This window comes from Octodon degus, unplaced genomic scaffold, assembly GCF_000260255.1.
Source record: "Octodon degus isolate 3935 unplaced genomic scaffold, OctDeg1.0 scaffold00086, whole genome shotgun sequence".
NCBI lineage: Eukaryota > Metazoa > Chordata > Mammalia > Rodentia > Octodontidae > Octodon > Octodon degus.
The window spans coordinates 9,570,719-9,586,660 of NW_004524662.1; the positions used below are offsets into that span (position 1 = coordinate 9,570,719).

At 37.9% G+C, this 15,942-nt stretch overlaps 1 pseudogene; it reads right to left on the reverse strand.

The window, feature by feature from the left end:
- Window positions 1–13,441: 13,441 nt before the first annotated feature.
- On the reverse strand, window positions 13,442–15,286 carry LOC101571085 (annotated as a pseudogene).
- Window positions 15,287–15,942: the final 656 nt, after the last annotated feature.

Here is a 15,942-nt window from a genome sequence, read left to right on the forward strand (position 1 = left end):
TATCTATCTATCTATCTATCTATCTATCTATCTATCTATCTATCTATCTATCTATCCATCCATCCCTTGGGGGACTCAATGACTTTGCAAGACTCATTCTCAAAACAAAAATAAGAAAGGGCTAGGAATATAGCTTAGTGGAAAGACCCTGGGTTCAGTCACCAGTAAAAAGAAGGGAGGGGGCTTTAAAAAGTTCTCAATTTCTTATCTCAGCCTCTTTTCAAACTTGTAGAACTATATTCCTATTCATATGCATACAGTTCCAACCTGACTGAAGCTGTCATTTCTAATCAACACATCTAAATTCAAATCCATCATTTCTCCATCCAAATATCTCTCCTTACCTTTCCTACATATTTTAGTGCTCCTCTCCTTTTGCCATGCACAATAGACCTAAGGTCGATATTTCATGCCCTCTTTTACTTTGCCTTCCACATACATCCTGTTGCCATGTTTTAAATATTTCCATTGGATACCATCTTTCCTGATACCCTTTTTTGTTCTTGTACCAGTCAATAGACTTTCTAGTGAATTAAGCATCATTATTCATTCAATAGGTGTTTTCTTATTTATTCAACCAAGGCCTGAGTGTCTGTAATAGATCACACACTGTGCTAGGGATATAGTAGTAAGCCAAATGGCTGTCCTGCTTTCACAGAGTTAAGGTGGGTAGAGATGAGGCAGCTATAAATGAATGATCTTAGGGTATGCATTTAGCTGCGAAGGAAAATATAGGGTGCTGTGGGATGTCATGTAAGAGGACAATAGTAACACATGATGTACTTTGTGCTGAGAGTGGGGTTCTTGTGTGAGAGCTAAAGGAGAAATAGAAGCTGCAGAATGAAGGTAAGGAAACGCATCCCAATTAGAGATAAATGTTATAAAGATTGTATCTAGAAAGCATGAGACCTGTAGAGCTGGAGAGGCAGGCAGAAGGCCAATTGCACAAAAAATCAGGGTTTTTTTTTTGGCCAGCTCAACCCTCCCTGAGGGCGGGACTGGCATGGCATATGGTGCTGGGGATTTAACTGCAGTCCCCTGAATCTGCCAAAGCTTGCCTAACCAGGCACTTTAGACTGCTGAGCTACCTCACCAGCCCTGACAGAGGACATTTGAAGGCAGCCCAGCATTCAGTCTGTGGAATGGGTACAATTGGCTGCTGGTAGCCAAAGGTACAGTGCGAATCAGGAGCAAATAGCACAGCCAGAAAATATAATAATTTTTCAGTTTTGCCAGAAAGGAAGTGCCTTCAAAGTTGGGGAAAAGGGGAGCCTTGTTCCTAAATATTAGCATTAAAAAGAAGTCAGATTTTTAAAATATGCCTAGAAGATGTCTCAGAAATCAGGAAGATTCCACCTATCACAGGCTCAAAGATGCAAAATTATAATGCCTTCATTTGAGAAGTACAGCCAAGTGAACTGGTTCCCTGGGATTTGTTTCACAATGGTCAGTCATCTGGGTGCTCGAAGACTACTGCAGCCATCATCCAAGAGGGCCCGGCTCCTGCTCAAGCTGGTGGCAGACCTTGGCACCATTCACCTATTGTTGGGCTTCCAGGCATGCAAAATGCAAGAGTTTTGAGGCCAGGAGGATTCCACTTGTATTTCAAAAGAAAGCCCATTAGGCCAGGCAAGAAACCTCTGAGGGCACAGTCCATGAACTTGTGGACTGAAGCCAAAGTTGCAGGTGCTGGGTATTGTGTCTCAGCGATGGGGCAGTGACTAACATAAGAGGGTATGAGCAAATTTCCTTTTTTCTATTTTTCTCCTGCAAGCATAATTGTAATGTTTTCTATGACCTGCTAAATCAGTTTCATCAGTGATGCACTCATTTCCCAGCTCTGAACTTTTTGTTATTGAAACCTTCTATTCACTTTGTTTTTGCAGAATATCTACTGTTTGTCTTCCCTGTTGGTTTAGTGGTTAGGATTTGGCACTTTCATCTAAAAAATAAAAATAAATTGATTTTAATTTTTATGTGTAACAGTAATGCAGTTTCTGAAAAGTACTTAACTATAATGGTTAGAAGCACTGAAAAAACATTTGCTTAATGAAGTACATAATCCAATTTCATTTCATAATTTTATAATTCTTGTTGAAGCTCATAAACAGAAACAGTATTTTGAGCCTTAGTTATTTTACAATTGTTTTAGTGCTATTAGTGCTTTATGTACTTTCAATCTTTTTTTTCCTGAAGTCCATTTGCATTAGATAATCACTAAATTAGTGGAAACGTATTTACATAAAACAGTTTTTAGAGAACTGGGCTTACTGTGGTGTTAAAAACAGCTAAAGTTATTAGAAACAAAAGGCCCAGGAACAGAAGCACCAATGTTTAATTAAGATTAAACTTGTGAAATCAACTGATAAAAAACAATGAAATTGAGAATTTAGGCTGGTATTATAGATTTAGGTATAACCACTGTGAGCCCAAAGATAGAACTGAGAATGACTGCGCAGGTGATGTGTGGGGATAGTGCAAGAATGATTTCTCCAGATCCCAAATGAATGACGGCTTCAGGGAGCTATTTTGAAGATTTGATGTGTTTTTATTTCTTAATTGAGAGAGTAACATAAAAGGAACATTTTCCTCAAACAGTGATATTTGGATGTGAGTGTTGTTTAATCACAGATGGTTCTCATCAGATGAAGCTGATAAAAGACCATGAACTTGAGCGACTTCCCTCACTCAGAATATCAGTCTTATTAGATCTAAGATTTTTTCCTGAGCAGTGAATAATGGGAATAATTTTAACCAACTATATAAAGATCCACGGTCTCATCTAACTCAGTTATCATTTTCAATGCTTACTTAAAATAAACACCATGACTTTTCCCTTTATGGTACTGCAGCACCCCTGAGTCCTCTCTGTCCCCAGAGAACTATCTGTGAATTTCTTCACTTGTAAGTATTTTTTTGTTTAGCAAGGAAATATTAGGAATTAACTTGTCAGATTAAGTGCTTCTTTTTTTGATCACAAGTATTGGGATAGAGGTCATATCAGATTTTAATCGTGAAAATCCTGTCTGATTGCAATTTGGAGATTATATTGGAGAACAAAACAGTGGATCTCAGAAGACAAGATTCCTGCAGTAGTCCAGGCTAGAGATTATAATTGCTTGTTTTAAAATGGTGGTAGAAGGCAGTAATGGACAGATTGGAGAGATATCCAGGAGGCAAACCCATATGGTTTGGGAATGGATCAGGCACAAGGGTAAGTAGAGAGGTATCAGGGATGATTTCTATCCTTGAGGGGATGTTGTTGTCATACATTGAGGTGGGGAACCCTGAGAGAGACTGAGGCTGGAGAGTGGAAAGGAAAGATTAGATGTCCAATGTTGCTTTACTATCTTTTGAATTATTTGTGTAAGAGTTGTGGTGGCACATGATTATAATCCCAACACTTAGGGGGTTGAGGCAGGAGAATCTCTGTGGATTTGAGGATATCCTGGGCTACATAATGAGTTCAAAGCCAACCTGAACTGTACTGCATAGCAAGACCCTGTCTCAAAGAAACAAAAATCAAAACAAAAACAAAAATTCAAAATTATTTTAATGGAATCAGAATCCTCCCTTCCCCTTATCTGTCTTTTATTCTGCACCTTATTTATATCCCACAATTTTTGTGTAAGAGAAAATGATATTTAAGCTTGTATGACCCATTTATTTTGTTTAACATTATGGTCTTGAGGTTCATCTACCTTTTTTTAAAGATAGGAATTCTCGATTGAATTAGGGTTTTATGTGTATCATATATTAGAGTCATTAGAGCTAGTTTTTCCTCATAAAATAGTCTTGATTTCTTACATATCTCAGAATTTCTTAGGTTATTCCTTTTTCATTTTTCATTGATAGCAGTTACAGTCATTTCAAACTGTATTTTCAAGGAAGTTATATATAAAGATGTTGTGTGGTTTTGCTATGGTTCATTTACGCAGAGTAGAATGCACACTGAGAGTTTAATTCAAAAATAAAACAAAAAAAGGAAAATCTTCCTTCATTGGTGTATTGCAATGTGTGGATTTGGTTTGGTGGAACTGAAATACAGGCATGGGGAACTACTACCTATTGCTCACTTAGCATTGATTCTTAGTGGCCACAGTCTTAGACGAAATCTGTGGTCAATGGCCTGTTAGAACAAAGTAGTCTATTTTATTTCCAAGCTAAGAAAAGAAATTCTGATGCTTTTTTTTTTTTTTAAAAGTATAAAAGGGCAATATACTTGCAATCTATAAAATAAAGTTTTTAATTTTAGAATCTCAATCTCTCTGTCTCTCTATCTCTCTCTCTGTCTCTGTCTCTGTCTCTCTCTCTGTCTCTGTGTCTGTCTGTCTGTCTCTCTCTCTCTGTCTGTCTCTGTCTCTCTCTCTGTCTCTCTCTCTGTCTCTCTCTCTCTCTGTCTCTCTCTCTCTCTTTCTCTCTCTCTCTCTGATGCTCACAAGGTTTTCTTGTGTTCTTTTTTCTTTAGGCAACAAAGGGAATGAAGAAGTGGAATATAAAGAAATATAAAGAATATAATATAAAGAATATAAGTAGAATGGCCTAGTCCTACCTACGACTAACAATTCTAATTATTTAAAAAAATTTTAGTTTACAACTAGATTATCCATAACACTACAAAATAACTAATTTAACAAAATGACTCACTTTACTATGCTGTTTCCCCAATATGTCATTGATCTTTAAAGAGCTAACATTGGATTAGCTCTTTAAAGAGCTAATTGTAAAAGAGCTACAGTTTAGGCAAATCTCTAATATAGGATGTTAAGAGAGCAGTCCAGGTCTTTTAACAAATAACGTCTTGTGCTGTGAGTGTAACTGGTATTAAAACTCTGGCCTAGCATGTTGGAGACACTGAGCTTAATGGGGGAAAACAAAAACAAACTCCACATTTCTTATTCATACTTCATATTATCACCATATTTCTTTAAATGTATTTATTATTCTCATATCAGGGGCCTGCCCATGAGCTCAGTTCTTTAAATGGCTGCCTCAACAAAGCAGTCAGGCTCAGGTTGCTGTGGTTCGATCCCCACAACTCAAGCCAGCCAAACCTGCCCTGGAGAAAAAAAAAATACTTATTCTCATATCTATTTATCTCAAGATTTTCACTTTACTCAATATTCCTTCTTCAAGTTGTTGACTTTCCTTACTAGTGGTGACTTCCTTAGGTGTCTAGATGTTTTGGCCTCTGAGTTCAAGTTCCTTTGGGAGGGACGGGTTCCTTTGTCTGGGAAAGGGCCAAAGGTCACTGTAATCCTCCAGGAGAATTTGCCAAGTGTTGAGCCCCGTAGTGAATGACCATGGGAACTCCAAGATCTTTGTCATTCTTTTTGATGTTGCTTCACCATTTGGCACCTCTCTAATCATGGACGTACCTTAGATTCTTAGGAAAAAGCCAGGCTCCTTGGTTTCCTTGGGATTTGGAAGAGATGCTTGCATTCATGCCTATTTTCATTTCTTCCTGAGGAATGTTTTTAAAATTTAATTTTGGTATTTTAAAAAGATATTTTATTTATTTATTTGGTACAGGGTCTTGCCATGCAGCTTGGACTCATAGTGATTCTCCTGTCTCAGCCTCTCCAGAGCTGGGATTACAGGTGGGCACCACCATACCTGGTTTGATGGCTGGCTCAGTGCCTGGAGGAAGTATGGTGTGTGGTACTGAGGATCGAACTCAGTTCCTTGTGCTTGCCAGACAGGTGCTTAGACCACTAAGCTCCACTGATTTTTATTATTGCATGCTTGTAATACGTACTGGTTACGTTCCTTATAGGATGGATATATATATATAATATATATATATATTATATATATATTATATGTATATTCTTTTTTCATTGCCTTCCCTTTCCACTCTCCTTTTTTTCTCTATCTCTTGACCTCTTTCCCTTTTGCAAAAGATTTCACTATTGATTATCTATCTTTTATTTTTCACTTATATTTTAGATTTCTTATGTAAGAGAAATCATGCCATATTTAGCTTGTGTGCCAGATTTACATCAGTTAGCGTTACAGCCTCATTATGTATCCATTTACATCCATTATACACCAAGGTCTCATTATGCACCCATTTTCCTACAGATAACTCCAGTGTATCTGTATGCCAGAATAGTATTTCGCTGTGTATAGATATAACATTTTCCTTATGCATTTGTATCTTGGTGGACATACAGGCCACTCTGAAGCTTTAGCTGTCATGAATTGTGCTGTTATACATACAGACATACTTGTATCACTCTAATGGTATATTTACATTTTTGGGAGGATATATCCAAGGGGAATAGCCTGGTCAAATGGAATTTCTTTTATTTTTCAGGGGAATTTCCATACTGATTTTTACGGTGGTTGTACTAATTTACATTCCCACCAACAATGCAGAAGAGTGATTTTCCCCTACAACCTTACCAGGATGTATTATTATTTGAGTTCTTGGTGCTAGCCATTCTTTATGGGGTAAGACGATGTTTTAATTTGCATTTCTCTGATGGCCAGAGATTCCAGATGTGCTTTTGTACAGCCCTGCTATTTCCTGCTGGCAACCTGAGCTGATCCCCAGATTTTGCTGTCATGGGGCAGAAAAGAACTCTACTGAGATAAAGAAGGGAAAGATAGAAAAAGAAAGGTCTGTAAAATGAAATTTCTTCTTGCTGCGGTAGTTGTCTACGATACCCAGCATACACCACAGACAATCTTTCCTGACCAAACAACAACAGGACTTATTTTAACTAACCGTGGACAGACCCAAGGACTTCTTGTAATTCCTACTTAGTTAAGATGTCCTCCCTCTATGTATAGCAGTGGAAATTTCTGACTTTTCTCCCATAAAAAGAGTACTTAGTGAGTTAATTGTGCCCTAAGATTTCTCGTTTGCTCTTCTTTCTCTTCTTTCTTATGGCTTTCTTATCCTTCCTTGTTTATATAGTTTTTAAAGACTTAACTGATGACTAGTTTATTCCCTAGAAAGGAAGTAGATAGGGCTGGGTAGATGGCTCAGTGGAATAAGTGCTTCCTTGGCAAGTGCAAAGGCCTGAGTTCAATCCCCAGTTCCGGAAAAAAAAAAAAAAAAAGAGGGAGAGAGAGGAAGTGAAAGTTTCTGGTCCAACTGTGAAACAAACAAGGAAATATTTCTTCCTATGTTCCAAGAAAACATTAGTAAATAACACTTTCATATAAAAAGTGGAACTTCTGTTTTCATACATTCTTTCTTTAGGACCATGAAGCACTATTGTTATGCTACTAGTAAGGCTTCTATCATCATGGCTGTGTACATACTCATCCATTTACTTTCCTGTAATAAGTACATAAATTGGCTTATGGGTAAGGAGGCTTGACATTCTATTTAGAATTATTTTGCTTAGCATACTACTACTCTACCAGTCATATCATTTGCGTTTCACTTAGCATAGTGATTCAATTTTAGTGGGCTCTTTTAAATAAGAAAATTTTAATTTTAGATGATTATATGTACATCTATTTTTAGTGTAAAAATGTTAGAACCTTAATTCTCAGACTTGGCTCAGGGTCTGCTCCTGTTGCAGCATCATACATGTCTATTTTGCTAAAGCAAGCTACCAAAGTTCAAGATACTTAGATGATTTTATATGTTTGCTCTTGTCAAACTTGTATATGTTTGCTCTTTCATAATTCCACCAAAATAGACTACTGCACTTAAGGCTCACTGAGTAAGAGATATTGCCATGTTAATAGAGATTTATTATCATCTTGAAGGGTAGAAAAAGAAAGTAGACACTTTAGGGGTATTGAGACCTGACTCATAGGTCTTTTCATTGCTTCTTGGCCTTCTGGCTAAGACCAACTGTGAAATAAGTCTTTCCAATATAGGGGCTTAGGGGCCATGGAGATAGCTCAGTAGAATAAGCGCTTGCCTGGCAAGCACAAGGGCCTGAGTTCAATCCCCAGTTCCGCCAAAATGAACAAACAAGCAAAACAAAATATAGGGGCTTAGTTAGGAGATTATACAAAAATTATAGCATAGTTTTTGCTTAGTCTGTGCGGTGAGGTGAGGTTTTTGAAGTGAGTCTTATAAATAGTCATTTGATGACCTTGCTGCCCTGAAAGAGTTCTTTAATAAGGATAAGTTGGGGAATGTACTTTTGGAATTAAGATATTTGCAACTTCAGTATCCTCTGCAAGAATCTCTGGAGTAATAGTCAAGTTGAGCAGACAGTAAACTGTGAGGCTGTACAATTTTAGTTCTAGTTTCCCATGTATGGTTGTTCTTCAGCTTGAGCAGAAGAGACAGTTAACATCTGTGGTCATTTTAGATCCTTATTGTTGTATCAAGTTTCTGTGAGTGGTTTTTTTTTTTTTTTTTCCACTTGCAGCAGTGTTGTAGTTTCCTGGTCTTTTTGTGGATGATTGTTAGCTCCTTTCATGGAATGACTGATACACAGAAGCAGTAACAATTGGGGAATTAATCACTGTGTGGGGCTTAACACATAGACACTAAAGGCAGGCTAATGGTAAACATTAGCAGTTTTCTCAACCAAGGAAAACTGGCCAAATTAAACCAAGGGAATAGATCCTATTTCCAAACCAGAAGATGTTGGATTATCAGACATATAACCTAATTTTGTGATTTGAAAACTCCTTTATCTTTTACTAATAGGTACTAAAGACTCCAAGATCATTTGAAAATCCTTCCACATAAAAAATCTGGCAGGCCGGGGAGATAGCTCAGCAGACTAAAGCATCTCCTTAGGAAAGCTCAGGCAAGCTCAGGGACTTGGCACCACATGCCGTGCCAGACCCGCCCCCAGAGCGAGCTGAGCCAGCCAGCATCTGGCCATAGGGACACACACCTGTAATCACAGCACTGGAGAGGCTGAAAGCTGGAGGATCACCATGAGTCTGAGCTGAGCTGCATAGTGATACCCTTTAACAACCAAATACATAAAAACAAAACAAAACAAAGACACCTGGAGCCGTCAATCTTGTATCTAAAATGATTCTGCCTCCTGATTAATTTCATGAACTTTTCAAGGGAGGAATTTGGAAGCACTGGGGAAGTAGATACTGTATCTAACTCCCTTGTTCTCTGAACCATGGGAGTATTTTATGAACCTCTTGTAAAGCAGGAAGAAGCTTGAAAAAAGAAATCTCATTGAGTGATTAGAGTTTTGGTTCTTAAACTGTTTATATTTCTTGGATTACTTATTATTTCTCCTGGATGACATCAGGAACTCTCCTGAGAACAGTCATTGCTTTATTAAAGTACTTAGAGCCAGTCTACTTTGCTAGTCAATGGACATTTATGTAGCAAATCCAATATCAGTTGTGGTGGATTAACTAATAGTCAATTTGCAATGCCCTAGCTGAACTGCATCAGTGTGGTGCAGGGTGAGGAAGGCCACTTCAGGATTGTTGCTAACAGCATAAAGTAGACCTGGATGGGAAGATGGCATGCTGTTCATTCTCCTGGAGAAGCTTGTCATGCTGATTTTTCTGATATGAATTTAGCAGTCCTCATCATTTGAGGAGCTCAGGTCCTCGCTGACATTGAGGGCAGCTGCAGTTCTTTTGGGAGGAAGCTCTGGTCTTTACCTTGAGCATAGCTTCCTGGCTCCAGTGCAGATTCCTTTACCCGCTGGCACAGATCCTTCATCCTGCTGGCACAGACTTCCTAACTTCTACTGGCCTTTGGACCTTCCCAGTACAGATCCTCAATACACATGTGCATGAGCCATTGTTGTGGGCTCTATATGGACTTGTGGAGGACATTGCCATGGGCCCTAGGTCTTCTGCTGGACTTGTGCAGGACATTTCTGTGGGATTCAAGACCTCAGCTGGGTTCTTTGGGTCTCTGGTACATGGACAGATAATTTGCACTCTTCTTTCCTATCACTTTAGATAATATTGGAGGTCGCAAGTTTGTGTCACAAAAAATCAAGTAATTTTGTGATACTTTAAGAATTAAAAATCCCTGGAAAGGGATTATTTCAGTTCATCTCTGTTATGGCTGTGTCCAGATGTCCCCCTAAAGCCTCATGAGGTCATAGGTGGGGCTTTTTTAGAGGTGACTGAATCTAGAGTGTGTGATTGATTCATGCTGCAGTGCTAGGACTGAGGGCGTTAGGATTAAGGGTGGGGGATCAACACATTCATTGGCTTGGCAGCACCCTAATCCTAGTGGCCCGGATATAATATAAGGAACAGAAAGACGCTTGTCTTCCTCCTCTCTTGTTTGTTGTGCCACCTTCTGTCTGCCAAAAACTGTTCTCTCCAAACCACCCCGACTTGGGGCCAGCTTATTATGGACTTAAACCTTTACAAACTGTGAGCTAAATGACCTTTCCCCCTTTAGCTTTGGATGTTGGGCATTTGTCTCAGCAATGAGAGCAAAGTAATTAAGATGATTTTTAACATGCAAATAATGAGCAGAATATATTCAAAACCCTTATCAGGAGGATGTATGGAAGGTACATTTGGAGATGTTCAGGGAGCATAAAGATTAGGGCCCTTGAATGTCTCACTGTTAGAATTACATCAGGAGTAGGATGATGACAAAGTTGTGAACCCAGGGCACACAGAAATTTGCAGTTTTTCCCAAATGTTATTAATTGAGTACTGTAGGCTATTTTGTCCTAACCATAGAGGGTAATTTTTTGTAAAAACCAAAATTGTGTAATGATCAGCACTTGCCTGGCAAGTGTGAGTCCCTGAGTTTGATTTCTGGTGTACCAAAAATGAAAAAAGAAAAAAAAAAGTAATGATCAGTTTGAGAATCTCTGGTGCCACCAAGGGACTGTCCTGAGAGAGCTATCCTGGACTTGTCCATGGTTTTATTTTTTCTTTGCTTATAGGCCTGAATTAAAGTACAATAATGTTTTAAGAGTAGTTTTATTGCCAGAACCCTGGGGTTGTTTCCCATGGTTATGAAGAAAGAGACCATGGACAGAGAGGGTAGGGTACATAGAATGTAATTTAAAAGATGGAAAGTCATGAAAATGATAGTTATAAAGGCAAGGAAGTAAAGCTCCTGCCAGCTGGGCAGGGGTTCTGAGTAGGACATCTGTGAGGGCTCTTTGCCTAGGGATTTTTATATGACAAAATGACCACATCTCAGACCACTCTGGGCAAGGGGAGGTCAACCTATGTGCTTACAAGCAGGAAAGTCTGGAGGAGAAGTGGGTCTATAGAAACTTGGGGTACAGCTGGGTATGGTGGTGCATGGTGAAAATCCACAGGAAGGCTGAGGTGGAAGGATTGCCGTGGGTTGGAGGTCAAGGCTAGTCTGGCTACAAAGTAAGTTTATGGCCAGCCTAAACTACATAGTGAAACACTGTCTCAAAAAATTAAAACAAAAACCTCAGGTTATATAGCATAAATAGAGCCTGGGTGGCACTGGTTATCTGTCACCTTGTTTTTAATCACACTGCAGGGCAGAAAGAGCCCACCGATTTAACCTGAAATCCTTGCTCATTGGTCTGTCAGAGCACCAGCTTTGGGCACTGTGTTTCCATCCTGAGGCCCAGCTTTTTGTAAGCTTCTGGGCTCCGGCTTCATCTTGTCTTTCACTTGATCGTTCTGACTCCCTGTCAGGCTGGCTTTTCTCTAGTTGCCTGTTCTGCCTGCTGCAATAGTTTTTGGTTCAGAGAAAATCTGAGAGGAATGAATGTACAGTGATTCCCCATATACCTCCTGCTCTCATGGGTATCCTCATTACGTTGTGTAATTATTTGTAATGTGACGCTAGAGTCAACTTGCCAGTATTTTGATGAGTATTTTCCCATATATGTTCACAAGAGATACCACTTTGTAGTCTTCTTTTTATGCAATATACACATATGATTTTGGTACTAGGGTAACGCTGACCTCATAGATAGACTAAGGAAATTGTCCTTTTTTTCTATCTTCTTATTTCAAGATTTTAGAGGATTGGTATGATTTCTTCCTTCAATGTTTGCTGAAATAGTAATAAAAATTTTAAAAAAATGTTTGTTGGAATTCACCAGTAAATTTACCTGGGTCTGATGCTTTCTGTTTTGAAAATAGTTTTTTTTTAAAGATTATTAATCATTAATTCAATTTCTTTAATATATGTTCTATTCAGACATATATTTCTTCTTGTGTGAATTATGGCAGATTATGTCACACAAAAATGGTCTATTTCATCTAAATTACCACATTTGTGGGCATGGAATTGTTACATATTTTAAAATTATCTTTTAATATCCATGGGATCTGTAGTGATGTTCTCCTTTCCTTGGTGATATTAGTGAATTGTGTCTTCTGTTTTTTTTCCTAATCTAGCTAGGTGTTAATTGATTTTATCTTTTCAAAACCAGCTTTTGGTTGATTTTGTTGATCTTGCTTTATTGATTTTCTGTTGTCAAGTTCACTAAGTTCTCTTTTTTGTACCAGGAATCAAACCCAGGGCCTCTCACTTGCCAGGCAGGTGCTGTGCCACTGAGCTACTGCCCCAGCCTGAGGAGTTCGCTGATTTCTTCTCTAATATTATTATTAATAGCTATTAGTTAATTTTGTTATGCCTACTTGAACTTAGTTTGCTTTTAATTTTCTACTTTGTAAAAGTAAAACAGAATACTGATTTTAAGTCTTTTTTCTCTTTTAATGCATGCATTCAATGCTATATAAACTTCCCTCTCAGCACAGCTTTCACTATGTCATGTAATTTTAGTTACTACCTGTTTTCATTTTCATTTAGTTCAAAATATTTCTAAAATTTCTCTGGAGATTTCTTTTAACATATATTCTTTTTAAAGTCCATATGTTTTGAGATTGTGCAGTTATCTTTCTGTTCTCGATTTCTAGTTTTGCTGTGGTCTGAGGACAGATGCTAGATGGCTTCTATTCTTTTAAATTTATTGAAATACATGTTATGGTCTAGACTGTAGTCTATCTTGGTGAAAACGTATATTGTGTTTTTGTCTGATAAAGTCATTGATAGCTTTGAATGAAATCCAATTCACTGATGCTCTTTTTTGAACCCCACTATATTTTAATAACATTCTGCCTGCTATGCTGCATCTGCCCATTTTTGATACACAGATGTTGCAGTTGCCAGCTGTAATGCAGGATGGATACATTTGCTTCTTCTGTTTCTACCAACTTTGCCCTCATGTAGCTTGTTCTTCTTATGTAAGATGCATACACATGAAAGTATGTTGTGTCTTCTTGGAAAACTGACCTTTCATCATTATGGAATGCTTTTCCATATCCCCAACTTTCTTTTGCTTTGAAATCTGCTCTGTCTCAAATTATTATGGCTATGGTTGCTTTTCAGGAAGCTAGCACATGATATGGTTCTTTCATTAATTTGCTTTTAATCAATATGTGTCTTTATATTTAAAATGGATTTCTTTCTTTCTTTCTTTCTTTCTTTCTTTCTTTCTTTCTTTCTTTCTTTCTTTCTTTCTTTCTTTCTTTCTTTCTTCCTTTCTTCTTTCTTTCTTTCGTGCTCCACCTCTTTATTGTTGAAATCACACGAAATTCAAAGTAACTGTCAGTGAGGCTTCTGTTAAAAGATCTTCCAGCAGACTGCTTCAGTTTTATGATTAAACAATACTGCACTTTAAGATAACCTTCAGGATTCTCTTCACGGAAGGCAAGTATTGTTTCATCTGTGCTTTTCTTAAGACTAACAGCAGAAAACTACTTTAAGAATCAGTATTTCAGGGTACAGTAACATAATAAAGTACCTATTTTAGAATCTTAGAGGTTACATTGTAAGAAACTCTTTAGCCCATAATTAGTACAAACTGTACATAGTATTTTTCACTTTAGTGGTCCAAGATGCGAAGGTTTCCAGATACAATTTTGTTCTCTAATACTGCTCCAGGTGGGATGTCAATTCTGTCACCATGATTTGCAATGATGATAACTGTTCCCTTTAATGAAACATTTTTGCCAAATGTCACATCCCCTGAAACTGTGAGGTGATCTAATTCAAGCATATCTGGTATACTTTCAAATCTTCTTAGGTAATCTTGAACCTTTGTAAATGAACTGCCTAATTTAACCAAGGGCACCGTAGGAAATTCCCGCTTTTCACTCATTGTCAGAGATCCTGCATTAAGGCTATAGAGGTTTGACATCACAAGCAAGAGATCTGACATGATTTTTACAGGAAGAAAACAGCTTCTTGGAACATTAATACCTAAGGAATTCTCAAAACTTTTAATCGCAGCCCCTACTCCAGTTTCTAACTGAATGACATTCAGGCCTCCATCCAAAGTCTTTGGATTCCCAATGATTTCCATGTCAATGGCATTCTGTTCCTGCAGTCTTCTAACTGCTGCAAGAGAAATCCATAGGTTGTTTGTGTTAAATATTTTAAATTTTGATACAGACTTGGATTCATCAACATGTGCTTTTGGCACTTGAGCGATCTCCACCAGTCTCAGTTTGCCTTCATATTGAGTGAGTGTCCCACCCTTTACATCTGCACGTGTTTTATTCGTGACTTCCATGACAAATTCACAGCGTTTCCCATTGGGTGGGTTCATCAGATGATTAAGAATATAAAGATCCACTGTGGCACCCAGATTATCAATGTTAGACACAAAAATATATTCTTTGCCTTCTCCTATAAAGGTGTCAAGCAAACCAGAGTTATAGAAACCGGCGTAGATATCACCACGACATGGAGGGGTACCTTCTTCTGTGTTTTCCCCTGAGTAAGATACATCCTTTGCTACAGGAAGTAAAGATTCTTTATTAATCCTCGGGTACCTGCTTTGATTGAAAGTGTAGATTTTCACATGACAATGATTATACTTCTGTAATTTTTTTTGGTGTCTTCATCCATGTTAAAAGAATTCATTAAAACAAGAGGAACATCTGTATTGTAGGTTTTGTTCACGTGTTCAATTTGTTGAACAGTCAGATCCAAAAAGGAATTCTCATTCCTCACACCAATCAGACTTTTAGGACCTTTGCAGCCCATGCTGATTCCTAAACCACCACTGAGTTTGACCACCACTAGCTTGTTCGACACAGAAGATATGTTATCAGGCAGTCCTCTGGCCTTTATCTTTTCATATGGCCGAATTGAATCTTCTGGAGGTCTTTGGATTTTCCCCCAATCCACAGAAGGTTCCTTTTCTTGCAAAAATCTATGAAATAGCTTCCAAAATCCATCAAGATCTTTTTTAGTGTGCTCAAACTCATGGGAGGGTGCCGTGCTAAGTATTTTTTCTACTTCCTTCTTCACAGATAATTCTAGCTCTTGTCTAATGACTTCTTGGAATTGAGAAGCGCCATCTTGAGACATTGGTTTGCTAAGATCTTGTACAAATCTCAACACATTAAGTATTTTACTAAAATACTCTAGGATTTTTTTTCCCAATTTCTAGAGGAGTCACGCTATAGGGCAGATCTTTCTTGATTTTAAACATGTGATGTGTTCTTTCTCTTCCTCCGCTTACACTAAAGGGACTATTCAAAGCCTTTAAAACGTTTTTTTTTTTTTTGAGACACCTATGAAAAGCTCCTTCAGTTCAAAAAGACAGAAACTTGGAGCATCTGAGCCTGCTTGGGGACTCCTGGCTATACTGTGGTCCTGACACAACTGTGGAGCAGCTGGAGACTCTAAAGTGGATTTCTTATAGACAACATAGTTGGATCTCATTTTTGAGCCAATCTGACAATTTGTGCCTTTAAGACTTTTCATATCCATGTAACAAATGGATTAATACATACCATATTCATTACTATTTTCTAATGTTCTTTGCTTTTATTTTTGGTTTCCACACTTTTTCTATCTTTGGTGGTTTTAGCAGAGAATATTATAATCCTATTTTCTTTTTTCTTAGCATACCTCTACTTTCCTCACCCCAATTTGTTTTTACTTTTTAGTAGTAGCCCTAGATTAGTTGAAATTTACATTTACAACTAATCCAAGTGTATTTTCAAATAACACTATGTCATCTCATGGGTAGCGGGAGTAATACAGCT